We start from the raw sequence: 13,853 nt of genomic DNA on the forward strand, positions 1-13,853 counted from the left end.
AAGGTGGTAGTCACACATGATAGAAGGAAGCTCAGGAACTTCTAGGTTCTGAGAAGACAAAAAACAAAGGGTGCAGGTGTGTACCATTTACCTACCAATTATAAACCAAAAGTATTCCTGACCCAAATTGAATACAATCATGAACAGTTAGAGTCCTGTGTGATAACTGATTTCAGTCTCTTTAAAGTGTGAACTGCCCAGGCAATATCTTGCTATCGCCCTGATGCCATCATTATTGGGACCTGGTGAATTTAAGTACCTTCCTCTTCCCCAAAAAACTTCATTCCTGTCTTGACAAACTGGTTTTGTTTACCCTTGGAAGTTTCCAGCTCTGAAAATATTACTTGTTTTGTTGCTTGTGCAATGAGCTTTATCCTTGAATAAAGATAAATTGGGTTTTTACTGCATTCTGTTTACTATATTTACTATAAAGCAGTGGACCACACCGAGGGAAGGACAAAAGACAAGCTCTGATGGTAATTGTCCTTGGCATAACCTCAAGACTATATTAAGCTCTCTCTCTTTCTCTCCCTCTCCCTCTCTCTCTCTCTCTCTCCCTCTCTTTCCCTCTCTCTCCCTCTCTCTCTTTTCTTCTCTCTCTCTCTTCCTCTCTTTCTCTCTCCCTCTCTCTCTCTCTCTCTCTCTCTCCATCATAAAGGAAATTTTCAAATACAAATATGTATTAAAGGAGTAGAATAATGAGAGAATGTACCAATGTTTATAGGATTAAGTTTAAACATAGAAAATGATAGAACTAATTAATTGAGCATGCAATTTAGAAACAAGAAAACCAGCAAATTCATAACTCTCTATTATGAGATCCTGTCCACTGTGACAATTGCTTTGAGATAGTCCTCGGGCATAGGAGCGTTCTTTCTGGAAGGAAAGGAAAGTACCCCACCATTGATTCTGCTTTCTACAACTTGGCTCACAGCCTGTACTTATTGATGTACTTGTATCTAAGGAAAGACCAGTGGACCATAGGGAAAACCACATCTTAAAGAGATTGGGTGCTGAGGATATCTTGTAAAATAGTGGGAGTCAATTCAATGGAAGCTTTGTTGTGAGCAATAGGGAACAGGAAAAAGGAAAAAGAGGAAAAGACCCAAACATCCAATTTAGACTTTTACATTAATATAGAAAATATAACTCAGGTAAGGGCAGCCCTGCATTAGGAAACTCAGAGGCAGGGTCCAAGCAGCAGAAATTGGAAGGGGAGGGGATATTCAAAGGAAAGAAGTGAAGCAGCAGTAGAGGGAAGGATAAACTCCAAAATGTTCTTCTGAGAATGATTTTGGATATCTTCCCTGGAGCTGACCAAATTGTGCATCAAAGGTCATGGCAAAATATTATTTTGGGATTTGTTATCAGAGAGAAAAACAAGCTGATGGCAAACAAAATATTATTTGCAGAATACAGCTTTACCAACCTTGAAAAAAAAGTTCTTGTCAGTATTTTTCCATAAGTATGTTCTATAAGCTTACAGCCTTCCTAAAGGGGAGCCTGTCATAATGACCTCAAAATCATTAGGCCTAATTTTATAGCAATGATTTCCCTGCATAGCTTCCATAAGCTACAGCTTCTCTTAAAGGGAAAGTGTCACAGTGGTCTCAAGATCACCAGACCTAGTCTTATAAATATCTTCAAACAAAAAAAAAAGGAAAGAACTTGAAAATTATTAGAGTAACTGAGTCTGACCAGTATGGAGCACCTAGGATGGAATCTCTTCAGAATGAGAAAGTGAGGAGCTTATCTCTGGGAGAGTTGTGATGATGTGAAATCTAAGTGTCTTGGAGAAACTGCAGTGGGCAAAAACATTCTGTAACTAGTTCAGATCAGCTAGATATGTGGTGAATAAGAGATTTTTCAACTGGCTACAGAAGCATTCAAAAAGCTTCAAATGGCTTATGCCATCTCTTTCCTCAGAGCTTTTTGTTTCTCCATTTGAGGATGAATTCTTTCCCTAATAGATTAAGACTTCCTCATTAGTCTTGTGGCCCCAAGAAATGACTCTAGGTCTTCTATGGTTGTTCATTTCCATTTAGGGTAAAGGGAATGAACCTTCTGTTATTGTGAGTTTCAGAAGGTGAGAAAGATTCTATGGTGTGCTAACCTTCCATAACTTGGGTCTACAACCAGCTCAGTCTTGAAGGGCAAGGAGTGACCTCTCAGACCCAGGCAGGTATAAGCTGAAATTCAGACTTATCCAATGGACAGACTCTCTCTGCATGTGAACTTGGTAGGGCTAATGTTATAAAAGAACTGAGCAAAAAGTGTGTTCCCAAGATGTTGGGGAAATGGTGGAAAATGGTTTATGTATTTGTTCTTTCTATATCTTTGAAGTAAAGATTCCTTTGTAAAAACTAGTTGATGCTAAATGGTTAAAGGGAACTAGGGTGCTAGTCACTGAGAGCTAATTATGGGATAACACAGCCAGTAAGGATTCAAGCTGATTGCAATAAAGAAAAGATACCCTGGAACCCTCAGGTTGCTCTTGAACCCTGAGATGCAGAATAGCCAGCCTGGTTCTGGGAGAATGAACCAGAGATATTGGCTCACAGGGGTGACCAAAATAAACATTTGAACTATTAAACAAAACAAGAAGCCATATGCAAAATATTAATGAAAAGCTGTTTGAAGTCTAAATCCAGTTTTTAAGTCAGAAAAATTGAGTTCAATTCCTTCTTTTGACAGTGTCATTTGAACTTTCAGTTACAGACCCTACAAGATTATATGTGTAATTTACAAGAGAATTGCTGATTTATATTGATAGAAGGCACTTCTACACTAATATCCTATTGTTAGCCTATACTACACAGCTGAAATGTCAAGATATAAATCAAAGCAACCAAAACTGATAAACCATTGACTAATTTGAAAAGATGGCAAAACATAATTGTTAACATCTTCAAAATTCAATCAATTAAGAGGAAATTAATAAAAATGATCTGAAACAACTATACTAAAAAAAATTGACCAAAAACCTAAAAATTTAAATGAAGCAGATAAATTTCTATTACAAATATTGTTTTCCTAATGCTGAACTATTACATTCTTGGGGTACCTTTTCACAATGAATTTTTTTATAATATACTATAATCTGTTTGTATCTTAATTATTTTGTACCAGCATTTGCTGATGATATTGGCCTCTTTCTCTGTCCTCACTGATTTAAGGATCAGAATCCTATTGTTTCATTAAGAGTTTAGTAAGGGATTTTCTTTCTTTGTTGTTGAAAAGCATGAAATTATTAAATAAATGTCTGTTAAAATTTGATAGGAAATCATTTTTTAATCTTTCTAATTCTAGAGTGGTCTTTTCTTGTCACAATAATTTGCTCTATTTTTCTTTCTCATGAGTTTTTATCAGAATCATTATTATTACTTTGGAATTCAATGAACCCTTTCCAGCGTCCTGAAAAATTAAATAAATTGCACTGAGTCACATAACTCTTATGTGTGAGACAAGATTTGAACCCAATTGTTCCCAACTCTGAAGCTGGCTCTATGAGCTATACAAACTGTCTCCTATTAAGTAAACTTCTAGGTTACTTAGATTATTTTTTCTTTTGCTAATTTTAATCATATACAAACTTTCACACATGTGTGTTTACATATATGCACATTCATGTATGTTTGTATACATAGACACATTCATATGAGATGAAACATGCATCATGAATAGAAAGCCCATCTGGATTCAGGAAAATACTTCAACTACCACTTTTGTTACATATTGACTGCATAACCCTGGGCACTTCATTTCTAGGTGCTCAGAGGCTCTCTAAGACAATAAGCTGAAAAAAAAAAATGCCAACCTATATTGGTAGAGGGAGCTCCTCAACCAGAAATTCCCTGTACTAATGAAATAATAAATCCCAATCCCAACTCAATATAAATTATCTACCTATATATGCATATATAAATATATATACCTATATGTGTATACATACATAAATTTGGTGTTATCTCTACATGCAGAAACATATATACACACAGGATAAGAAGGTTAACATTGCTAAATCAGAAACTACATTGTAAAACATAAGGATAATTTTCTGGAACTGGATACATTCTGGTAAAGTAGATCAGTGCAATGAATTTAAAAAGGATGACTTAGAAGGCAACATTATTTTTTTTTAATATATGATATTAAGTTATGATTATTATTCAATTGTATCCAAGTCTTTATGACCCCATTTGGAGTTTTCTTGATAGAGATAGTGGAGTAGCTTGTCATTTCCTTCTCCAGCTCATTTTGTAGATGAAGAAACTGAGGTAAACAGGGCTAAGTGACTTGCCCAGAGTGACACAACAGCTAGTCAATATCTAAGGCCAGATTTGAACTCATGAAAATAAGTCTTCCTAACTCCAAGCCCAGCATCCTATCCACTTTGCCACCTGGAAGAGTGAAGGATCACAAGTTCAAAGAAAACAGGTTTAAATCAGTTCCTTACAATAAATAATAAATGGATAAATCGCCTCCATATAAAATGTCACTTTTTTTTTTAATTAGAGGAGAATAGAAGATAACTTTCACATATGTGGTTTGGGGGAGAATTTGTAATTTGGTGTAGTATAAAGAATATTTAAAAGGACAGCATTATGAAGATAAATATTTTAAAGTTGAGTTCAATTTGATAATTTTTTTTTAATTTTCCAATTAAATCAGTGCAGCTAAAACTAAGAAGAAAAAAATCAGACTAGTAATAAATGTCAAAATATATGCAGCATTTAGGCTCTGTTGGCAACTAAAATGGAGATAATAATAACATCAAACCCAGAGTTGTTATCATAATCAAATGAGATAATACTTGTAAATAGTGCTAAGCATAGTGCCTGGCATATATTAGGCATATATTAGGTGTATATTAGATTAAATAAATACTTATTTCCTTTCTTCCTTCCAAAAGAAAAACAGTTAAATAATATGAATGAATAATTCTCAAATTTAAAAATGCTATCTGTAGTCATCTGATAAGATGTGTATCAAAGCAATTCAGAAGTATTATCTCAAATTCATTAAATTGCAATGATGGTAAAAGGAAGAAAAATTCAATGTATTCAAAGCTATAGGAAAAGGAATATACAATTTCATCATCAGAGGATCCACTAAAAACTATTTTTTAAAACAATTTGGAATTCTAATAAGATAGTTACATGACTATTCATATTCTTTGAGTCAGTGACCCTACTTTGGTGTATAATCTCTAAAGAAATTATTTATAGCATGAAAAGCCTTCTCTGTAACCACATGTGTTGCTGAAATATGTGCCTCCATGAATATATTTTGGCCGCAAAAAAGGCTTTTGAAGTGTGTACTTTCATGCATGTTTCCAGGACAAATATGTTCCCTATGATTGTACTCTCCATGTGTGTTCCCCACTCATACATGTTCTTTTCATATGATCTGTGCCTTTACTTGTTATACAGTTATTTGTGAGATATTATTAACTGTTTCTGGATGGTGGGGAGCAGTCTTTTTTGACATTTTATATTTTATGGTATTTGACTAAATTCCTTTTGTATAGAGATATTATGCTACTGGTTGGCTGATTAAAAAAAACATATTATTCATGTTTTGTAAATAATGATTTTGAGTGGATACTGACTCACCAAGTACTTTGAATCTGGGATAGTTTCTTTGGGAACCCATTAAGGAGAGGAAGTACCTAATATACTTCAGAGAAGATTAAAATGAGGCTCATCCCAGAACTCAGATTGCAAATTCTCTCACAGTGCAAGGATTCATTGGATTCTTTTTTTATTTTATAGCACTTTTTTTTCCTTACCTAGATTATAATTGGAAAGCAGGAGTATGGAGGAGTCAGGTTATGTTATTTTTTTTATAGGGAAGATGAATTATTCTACTATAACTATTGCCTGGATATGTTCTTAAATAGTAACAGTTGTATATATTCTGATTATGGCTTAAGCTAAAAAAAAAAAAAAAAAAAAAAAAAAAAAAAGAATGGAGATCAAATCTTTAAAACATTTGGCATGAATTATTAAAATTGAGTCTCCATGTGAGACTTTTGAAATTAGGAATATGGGATCTCCTCCTATAGAGAAATAAAGAAAGGATGCCCTTGTTGAATTATATAATACTGGGGTATATGAGATGTTTAAGGTTGACTTGCATCTCTGGTGTGGGGACTGAGCCCTTTTCAGGGCTACTAATCCATCTTTGATGTCCAACTGGCACTCAGCTGTCCCCTATAGCTCCAAGAAGCTGGCATCTCAGCAGATGAGCTAAACCAGGTTGAGGGTAACCAATAAGCCTCAAATCTGTTAATGAGTTGAGACCCAGATTCTTAAACTGTGGTTCACAACTCCATATGGATTCTTGTAACTGAATGTGGGGGTCACAAAATTATGATTTATTATCAGTAAAGGTTTGATTTGTATATGCCCCAGGTCACATTAAAATTTCTCAGGGCCATGAGTGGTAAAAGTTTAAGAAGCCCTGAATTAGGGAGTATATTCCCCAAGTGTGTGAGGACTTGGGCAATGAGAACAGTGTGTTCCAATGGCCATGAAGGTGACTGAAGTAGGCACTGTGAAGTGCTTGGAGCTTGGTCAGACATCAAAGACCCAAGGTCATCTACTGCATCTTGGACCATCACCAGTCAACTTTTGCCTTACCACTGGAGTTCTATGATTCTGAAGGAGAGGGCCAGGCTGAAAACTTTGTGAAACTATGATTCCAACTCAAGCATCTTATGATATTATTGATCCTCTTTGAAAACAGAGGGTAAACCACCACAACAACATATAAATGTCTTTATTTCTTTATATTTCTTTCTATAATGGAACACCAATTCAGCTAATTTACACATCACAATTAGGGTTCTGTCTGCCTCTGTATTACATGCAAGCATTTTACATCACCCTTTCTTGTCTTCTGGAAAGTATTTTGGTTTTAAAAAGTCACCAGGGAAGCTATCTGCACTCTAATTCCATCAATTTTACTGAGAACCTCTTGATATCTTGTAAATAGAAGGAGTTAACAGTGTGGAGCCTTTTTTGTTTGTTTGTTTAATGTGTCTTATTTGATGATCCCATTTGGGTTTTTCTTGACAAAGATACTGAAATGGTTTGAAATTTCCTTCTCCAGTTCATTTTAACAGATGAAGAACTAAGGCAAACAGGGTTAAACGACTTGTCCAGGATTATACAGCTAGTATCTGAGATCAGCTTTGAACTCATGAAAATGAGTCCAGGTCCAACATTCTATTGACTACACCATTTTTCTGCCAAACCCTTCTTTACAAACCTTAATGCCTTCTTTTCTCTGTTACAATTCCCTTACTTTCAGTGATTACAACAACTAGGCTAGCGGTGGAAATCAGTTAATTAGATTTGTTCTGATCCACTTCCCCATACTTACCTTCCAACTGTATACTTTTCTATGAAATTGGTCTATTCCCCTAGAGAAATGTAAATTCCTTGAGGACAGGAACAGGATAGTTAGGACAACTTTTGTATTTGTAAACCCTGAACAAGCACAGTATTTGACACTTAGTTGATATTTAATAAATATGTACTGATTGATTCCCATTCTACAGCTAGAGAAATTGATGTTCAGAGAGTAAAGTGACTTGTCCACAGTCACACAGCAAGTCATACTTGAACCCAATTCTTCTGATAAAAAATGTGCTCTTTCTACTAAAACTGATTATTCATGCTTCTTTTTCCACCCTCCTAACTTTCCTCCTCTTCTTTTCTTCTTCTATATGTTATTTTTCTGTTAGAATGTAAATTCCTTGAGGGCAAAGAGAGTCTTTTTACGTTTATTTATTTCACTAGCACTTAATACAATTCCTGCCACTTTAGTAAGTTGTTAATAAATGCTTCTTGACTAAACCAAAATTTAGGTCTTTGGTCTCCTTTTCTCCCATCACTAAAACAAATTCCTTATGTCTCTTCAAGGATGGAATTGTTGGTCTTCTTTGTTTCTACACAGATACATTCATAGGATTTTAGACCTGGAAGACGGATTTCCAAAGATTTGCAGTGAGTTATATCATATACTTCTAAGGTGAGATAAGATAAATTATCTTTCTCTTGAAGGCATAGGGAAAATTTGATGTTCCTACCAAACCTAATGGCAAAAGGAGAACAATAGGTCACAGATAAGATAGGATTAGTCAATTTGCCCAAATCTTCTATCTTACATATTTCCCCAAAGCATTTAAAAGAAACCCAATACAAATGGGGGGATGGGGTGAAATGGAGTATACTACTACATAGATTCCAGAGTTTCTATATAAATCAGTTAGGACAGTTAATTCAAAAGAAATTGGAAAGTAAGGCTTATACTCCAGTTGACAAGTTTAATGTCTGATACTATGAGTACAGCAAATTGCAACTTAACCTCACCTAGAACCAAACCACTGAGCGATACCTGAATTCCAGGCTGCCCTTCCCATCAGCTCTCCAGGATTTTTGTTCCTGGATTCCATCTCAAATACTGATGTGCCTTATAATCTGACATAGTCTAATATTGGCTATCCTTCCTGATTACTGGTATAGTCTTCCATTTCAAGCATTTGTGTGGTTGATAGTTACATCAATAATAAAGAAAACAGTGGGGTGGAGAGAAGGATTTGTAACCCACTTCTGGTAAACAGGGAAATATAAGAGTGCCTTTGCCCTCAGGATTTTACCTTAATATATATTACAAAAGCAAGTATACTGGAATCCCAAATTTTCTGGTTGTCTCAATTTAAAATGTTCTATTTGTCCTACCAGTATTGTTTTATGATATCAATATACTCCTAATATCTAAACCAGAGAAGATAAAGCATAAAAAAGAAAACTATAGATCAATATCGTGAATTAACATTGATTCAAATATTTTCAATAAAAAATCCTATCAAATAGATTTATTCAAGAAATCATTCAATATGAGCAAATGGGATTTATACCAGGGATGTAAAGATATATCAACATTAGGGAAAAAAAACCAACATAATTAATCATATTGAAACCCAAAATACTAAAAAACCATCTGATCAACTTAATAGATGCAGAAAAAGCCTTTGACAGAGTACAATACTCCTTTATGTTAAAAACTCTAGAGTACAGGCAAAGAGGGACTTATTTTTCTTACTATCATAAAAAGCCTCTATCCTAAAACCAAAAGCAAGGATCATATGCAAGAGGGATATGCTAGAAAAAATTTTTATAAATATAGAAGTAAGCAAGGATGCTTACTCTCCCCACTATCATTTGACAGAATTCTAGAAATATTAGCAATAGCAATAAGATAAGATAAACAAATTAAAGGCATAAAGATAGATAAAGAAGAAAAAAAAATCTTTATTTGCTGATGAAAAACTGGTTTACTTGGGAAATCCTAAGGAATCAGTAAAGATACTGAGACAATAACTTCAGCAGTTTCGGACTACAAAATAAATCCTGAAAAATGAACAGCATTTCAATAAACAGAAACAATAACGGGGAAATCCTATTCCAAATCATTGTAAAATGTGTAAAATAACTGGGACTTGATCTATCCAAGAAAAAAAGACATATAGATTCAATTAAAAAATACTCTTTAAATTTCAAGGGAATTAATGAAAAGAAAAGCAAATGAAGGTGGCCTACTGTGCCAAATCTAAAACTATATTATAAAGCAGTGGTCATCAAAACCATTTGGTACTGGCTAAGGAATAGATCAGTTGATCAGTGGAATAGGTTAGGTTCACACGACAAAATAGTCAATGACTATAGCATCTTGTATTTGACAAACCCAAAGACCCCAGCTTTTGGGATAAGAATTCACTATTTGACAAAAACTGCTGGGAAAACTGGAAACTAGTATGGCAGAAACTAGGCATTAACCCACACTTAACACTGTATACCAAGATAAGGTTGAAATAGGTTCATGATCTAGATATAAAGAATGATATAAACAAATTAGAAGAACATAGGATAGTTTACCTCTCAGATCTGTGGAGGAGAAAGGAATTTGTGATCAAAGAACTAGAGATCATTATTAATCACAAAATAGATAATTTTGATTATAGCAAGTTGAAAAGTTTTTCTACAAACAAAACTAATACAGACAAGATTAGAAGGGAAGCAATAAACTGGGAATACTTTTTACATTCAAAGGTTCTGATAACAGCCTCATTTCTAAAATATATAGAGAAGTGACTCAAATTTATAATAATTCAAGCCATTCTCCAATTGATAAATGGTCAAAGGAAATGAACAGACAATTTTCAGATGAAGAAATTGAAACTATTTGTAGTCATATGAAAAGGTGCTCTAAATCACTATTGATCAGAGAAAGGCAAATTAAGACAACTCTGAGATACCACTACCCACCTCTAAGATTGGCTAGGATGACAGGAAATTTTATGACCAATGTTGGAGGGGATGTGGGAAAACTGGGACACTGGTACATTGTTGGTGGAACTGTGAACGAATCCAACAATAATGACCAGTATTAGAAGGGATGTGGGAAAACTGGGACACTGATACATTATTGGTGGGTGTGTGAACAGATTTAACCATTCTGGAGAGCAATTTGGAACTATGTTCAAAAAGTTATCAAACTGTGCATAACCTTTGATCCAGCATGTTTCTATTGGTCTTATATCCCAAAGAGATCTTAAAGAAGGGAAAGAGACCCACATATAAAAAAATGTTTGTGGCAGCCCTTTTTGTAGTGACAAGAAACTGGAAACTGAGTGGATGCCCATCAATTGGAGAATGGCTGAACAAGTTGTGGTATATGAATGTTATGGAATATTATTTCTCTGTAAGAAATAACCACCAGGACAATTTCAGAGAGGCCTGGAGAGACTTACATGAACTGATGCTAAGTGAAATAAGCAAAACCAGGAGATCATTATACATGGCAACAAGAAGACTTTACAACAATCAGTTCTGATGGACATGGCTGTTTTCGACAATGAGATAATTCAAACCACTGCCATTTGTTCAGTGATGAAGAGAGTCATCTATACCCAAAGAGAGGACAGTGGGAACTGAGTGTGGAGCACAACCTAGCATTCTCACTCTCTCTGTTCTTGTTTGCTTGCATTTTGTTTTCTTTTTCAGTTTTTTTCTTCTTTCTTGATTCGATTTTTCTTGTGCAGCAAGATAACTATATAAATATGTATACATATATTGTATTTAACATATATTTTAACATATTTAATATGTATTGGACTATCTGCCAGCTAGAGAAGGGTATGGGGGGAAGGAGGGGAAAATTTAGAACAAAATGTTTTGCAAGGGTCAATGCTGAAAAATTACCCATGCATATGTTTTGTAAATAAAAAATTTTTTTCTTTTTAAGTACTCTTTAAAGAAATAAAGAACAATTTAAATAGTTAGAAGAATATTCATTGACTTGATCATCCTTATATGATGAAAATGACAATACTAACAAAATTAATTTGTACTTTTAATGCTATATCAATACAATTACCAAGGGGATACTTTATAGAACTTGATTTTTAAAATGACAAAATTCCCAATATTTGGTAAAGAGAAAACATAAATTACCCAGGAAAAAACTTTTTTATTATTTATTTATTATTAATTATTTTTTTATTTGATTAAAAAAAAAGCTTTTGGAAAAATTGAAAAGCAGTCTGATAGTTAATAGACTTAGACTAATATCTTATGCCATATTCCATAATATATTCTAAAAAGATACATGACTTAAATAATCAAAGATCATACTATAAAAAAATTACAAGAGAAATAGATCATATATTTCTTGCAGATGTGGATAGGAGATATATTGCTAACCAAGAGAGAGGCAGTTGCAAAAAGTAAAACATAACTTTGATTACTTGAAGCTGAAAAGCTTTTGTGAAGACAAAATTAATGCACCTAGGATAAAAAGGAAAGTGGTTGGAATGGGGGGAAAGGAGAACTTATATTCAATTTCTCTGATAAAGGTTTGGCATTCAAAACATAAATAATTAATAAATATCTGTAAGACTAATAGCCATTCCCAATAGATTTGTGGTCAAATAGTTGTTAAAAGAATTGCAAAGTATTTACAACCACGAGAAATAATGTTCCAAATCACCAATAACAAAAGAAATACAAATCAAAACAACCCAGAGATTTTTTAGCTTATATCCTGCAAACTGACAAAAATGATTTTTTTTTAAAATGGCTATAATAAATTTAAAAGAGACTGTGGAAAGCAACTAGGTGGCACAGTGAATAGAGTTTGGGGTCTGAAATCAGGAAGACTCATCTTCATGAATTCAAATCTGACCTCAGATACTTATTAGCTGTGTGACCCTAGGCAGGTCACTTAATTCTGTTTGCCTCAATTTCCTGATCTGTTAAATGAGCTGGAAAAGGAAACAGCAAACCATCCCAATATCTTTGCCAAGAAAATGGGATCACAAAGACTCAGACACAACCAAAATCACTGAACAATAACATGGAAGGATAAATAAACTAACACATTGTTGGTCAAACTGTGAAATAGTACAACCATTTTGGAAAGCAATTTGGAGTTATGCAAAATAAATAACTGAACAACAACAATATGGCAGGATTGGTAAACTAATGTAAAACAGCATAACCATTTTGGAAAATGATTTGGAGTTACACAAATAAAGTGACTAAAATATCTATATACTTTAAACCAGAGGCTCCATTTCTGGCATTGTGTTCCAAGTAAACCATCAATAAGAAGAAACTCTTCAAATACTCCAAAATATTTATAACAGTACTTTTTGTAATATCAAACAATTGGAAACAAAGTTGATGTCCATAAATTAGAAAATGGCTAAAAATTTGTAATATTTGAACATAATGGAATACTACTGTGCTACAAAAAATATATATATGTGTGTGTGATAAATGTAGAGAAGCATGGAACTATCTATATGAATTTTTGCAAAATGAAATAAGCAGAGCCAAGAAAACAATATACACAGTTACTATTGCAATGTAAATGAAATGAACTACACACAAAAAAACCTCAAAAATAAAGGTAACAAAATTTAACAAATCAAGCAGGTCTCAGAAAAGGTGATATGTAAGAACCATCCAACCCACCCCATCCTGGAGGTGGAAAATCTAAGTGTTACACATTGCACATGTTTTCAGACTTTTTCAATGTATTGATCAGTTGTGTTAGGGCTTTTTCCTCTCTAAAAATTTTATTAATTATGTAATATAGCTCTTGGGGATACTTAGGAAAACTATGATTATGTAAGAAATAGAAAATATTAATAAAAATATAATTTAAATAAAATTTTAAAAATATTATGTTCTATGCAAATGTCATCATAAATTATCCATGGGTTCATGAGATGATCATAACCATGACCTACAGCTTAGGAGAGGGCGTGATATCTCTCTTTAAAGCCTCAGAACATTCTACCCTGATATTGAAGTATTTACTAATAAAAAAAAATGTATCCTCTGTCTCAGTATATGATTTGGGATATTTGGACATCATGGCAAGGATCCTTGGTATCAAATGGAGGAGAAGAGAAGAGGAGCAACAATAAAATATGTATACAAATAATCATAACACAACAGAAAATGTAATATGTATAAATAAGAGTTGGGAAATTGGCTTACTCATTTTTATTCCACTGAAAGTAAATGATAAAATGTCCAGTCACTCACTCATTCTTACTCATAGTCCTTAGACTGAAGTCTTTGATAACCATGTGATGAAAGGAAATGATACCATAGAGAAATCTTGTCCCAGGTGGCTAAGGAATTTCATCATGCACCCTCTAAATCCTATATTAAAGCTTCTAGGTAGCTTGAATCAGAAATTTCAAGTAGAAGTAGGAGAGAAAGAATTCCAACACACCTCTAAGGAAGAAAAATAGGAATGAGTTGTGA

Source organism: Sarcophilus harrisii, chromosome 5 (genome assembly GCF_902635505.1).
Source record: "Sarcophilus harrisii chromosome 5, mSarHar1.11, whole genome shotgun sequence".
In the NCBI taxonomy this organism is placed as follows: domain Eukaryota; kingdom Metazoa; phylum Chordata; class Mammalia; order Dasyuromorphia; family Dasyuridae; genus Sarcophilus; species Sarcophilus harrisii.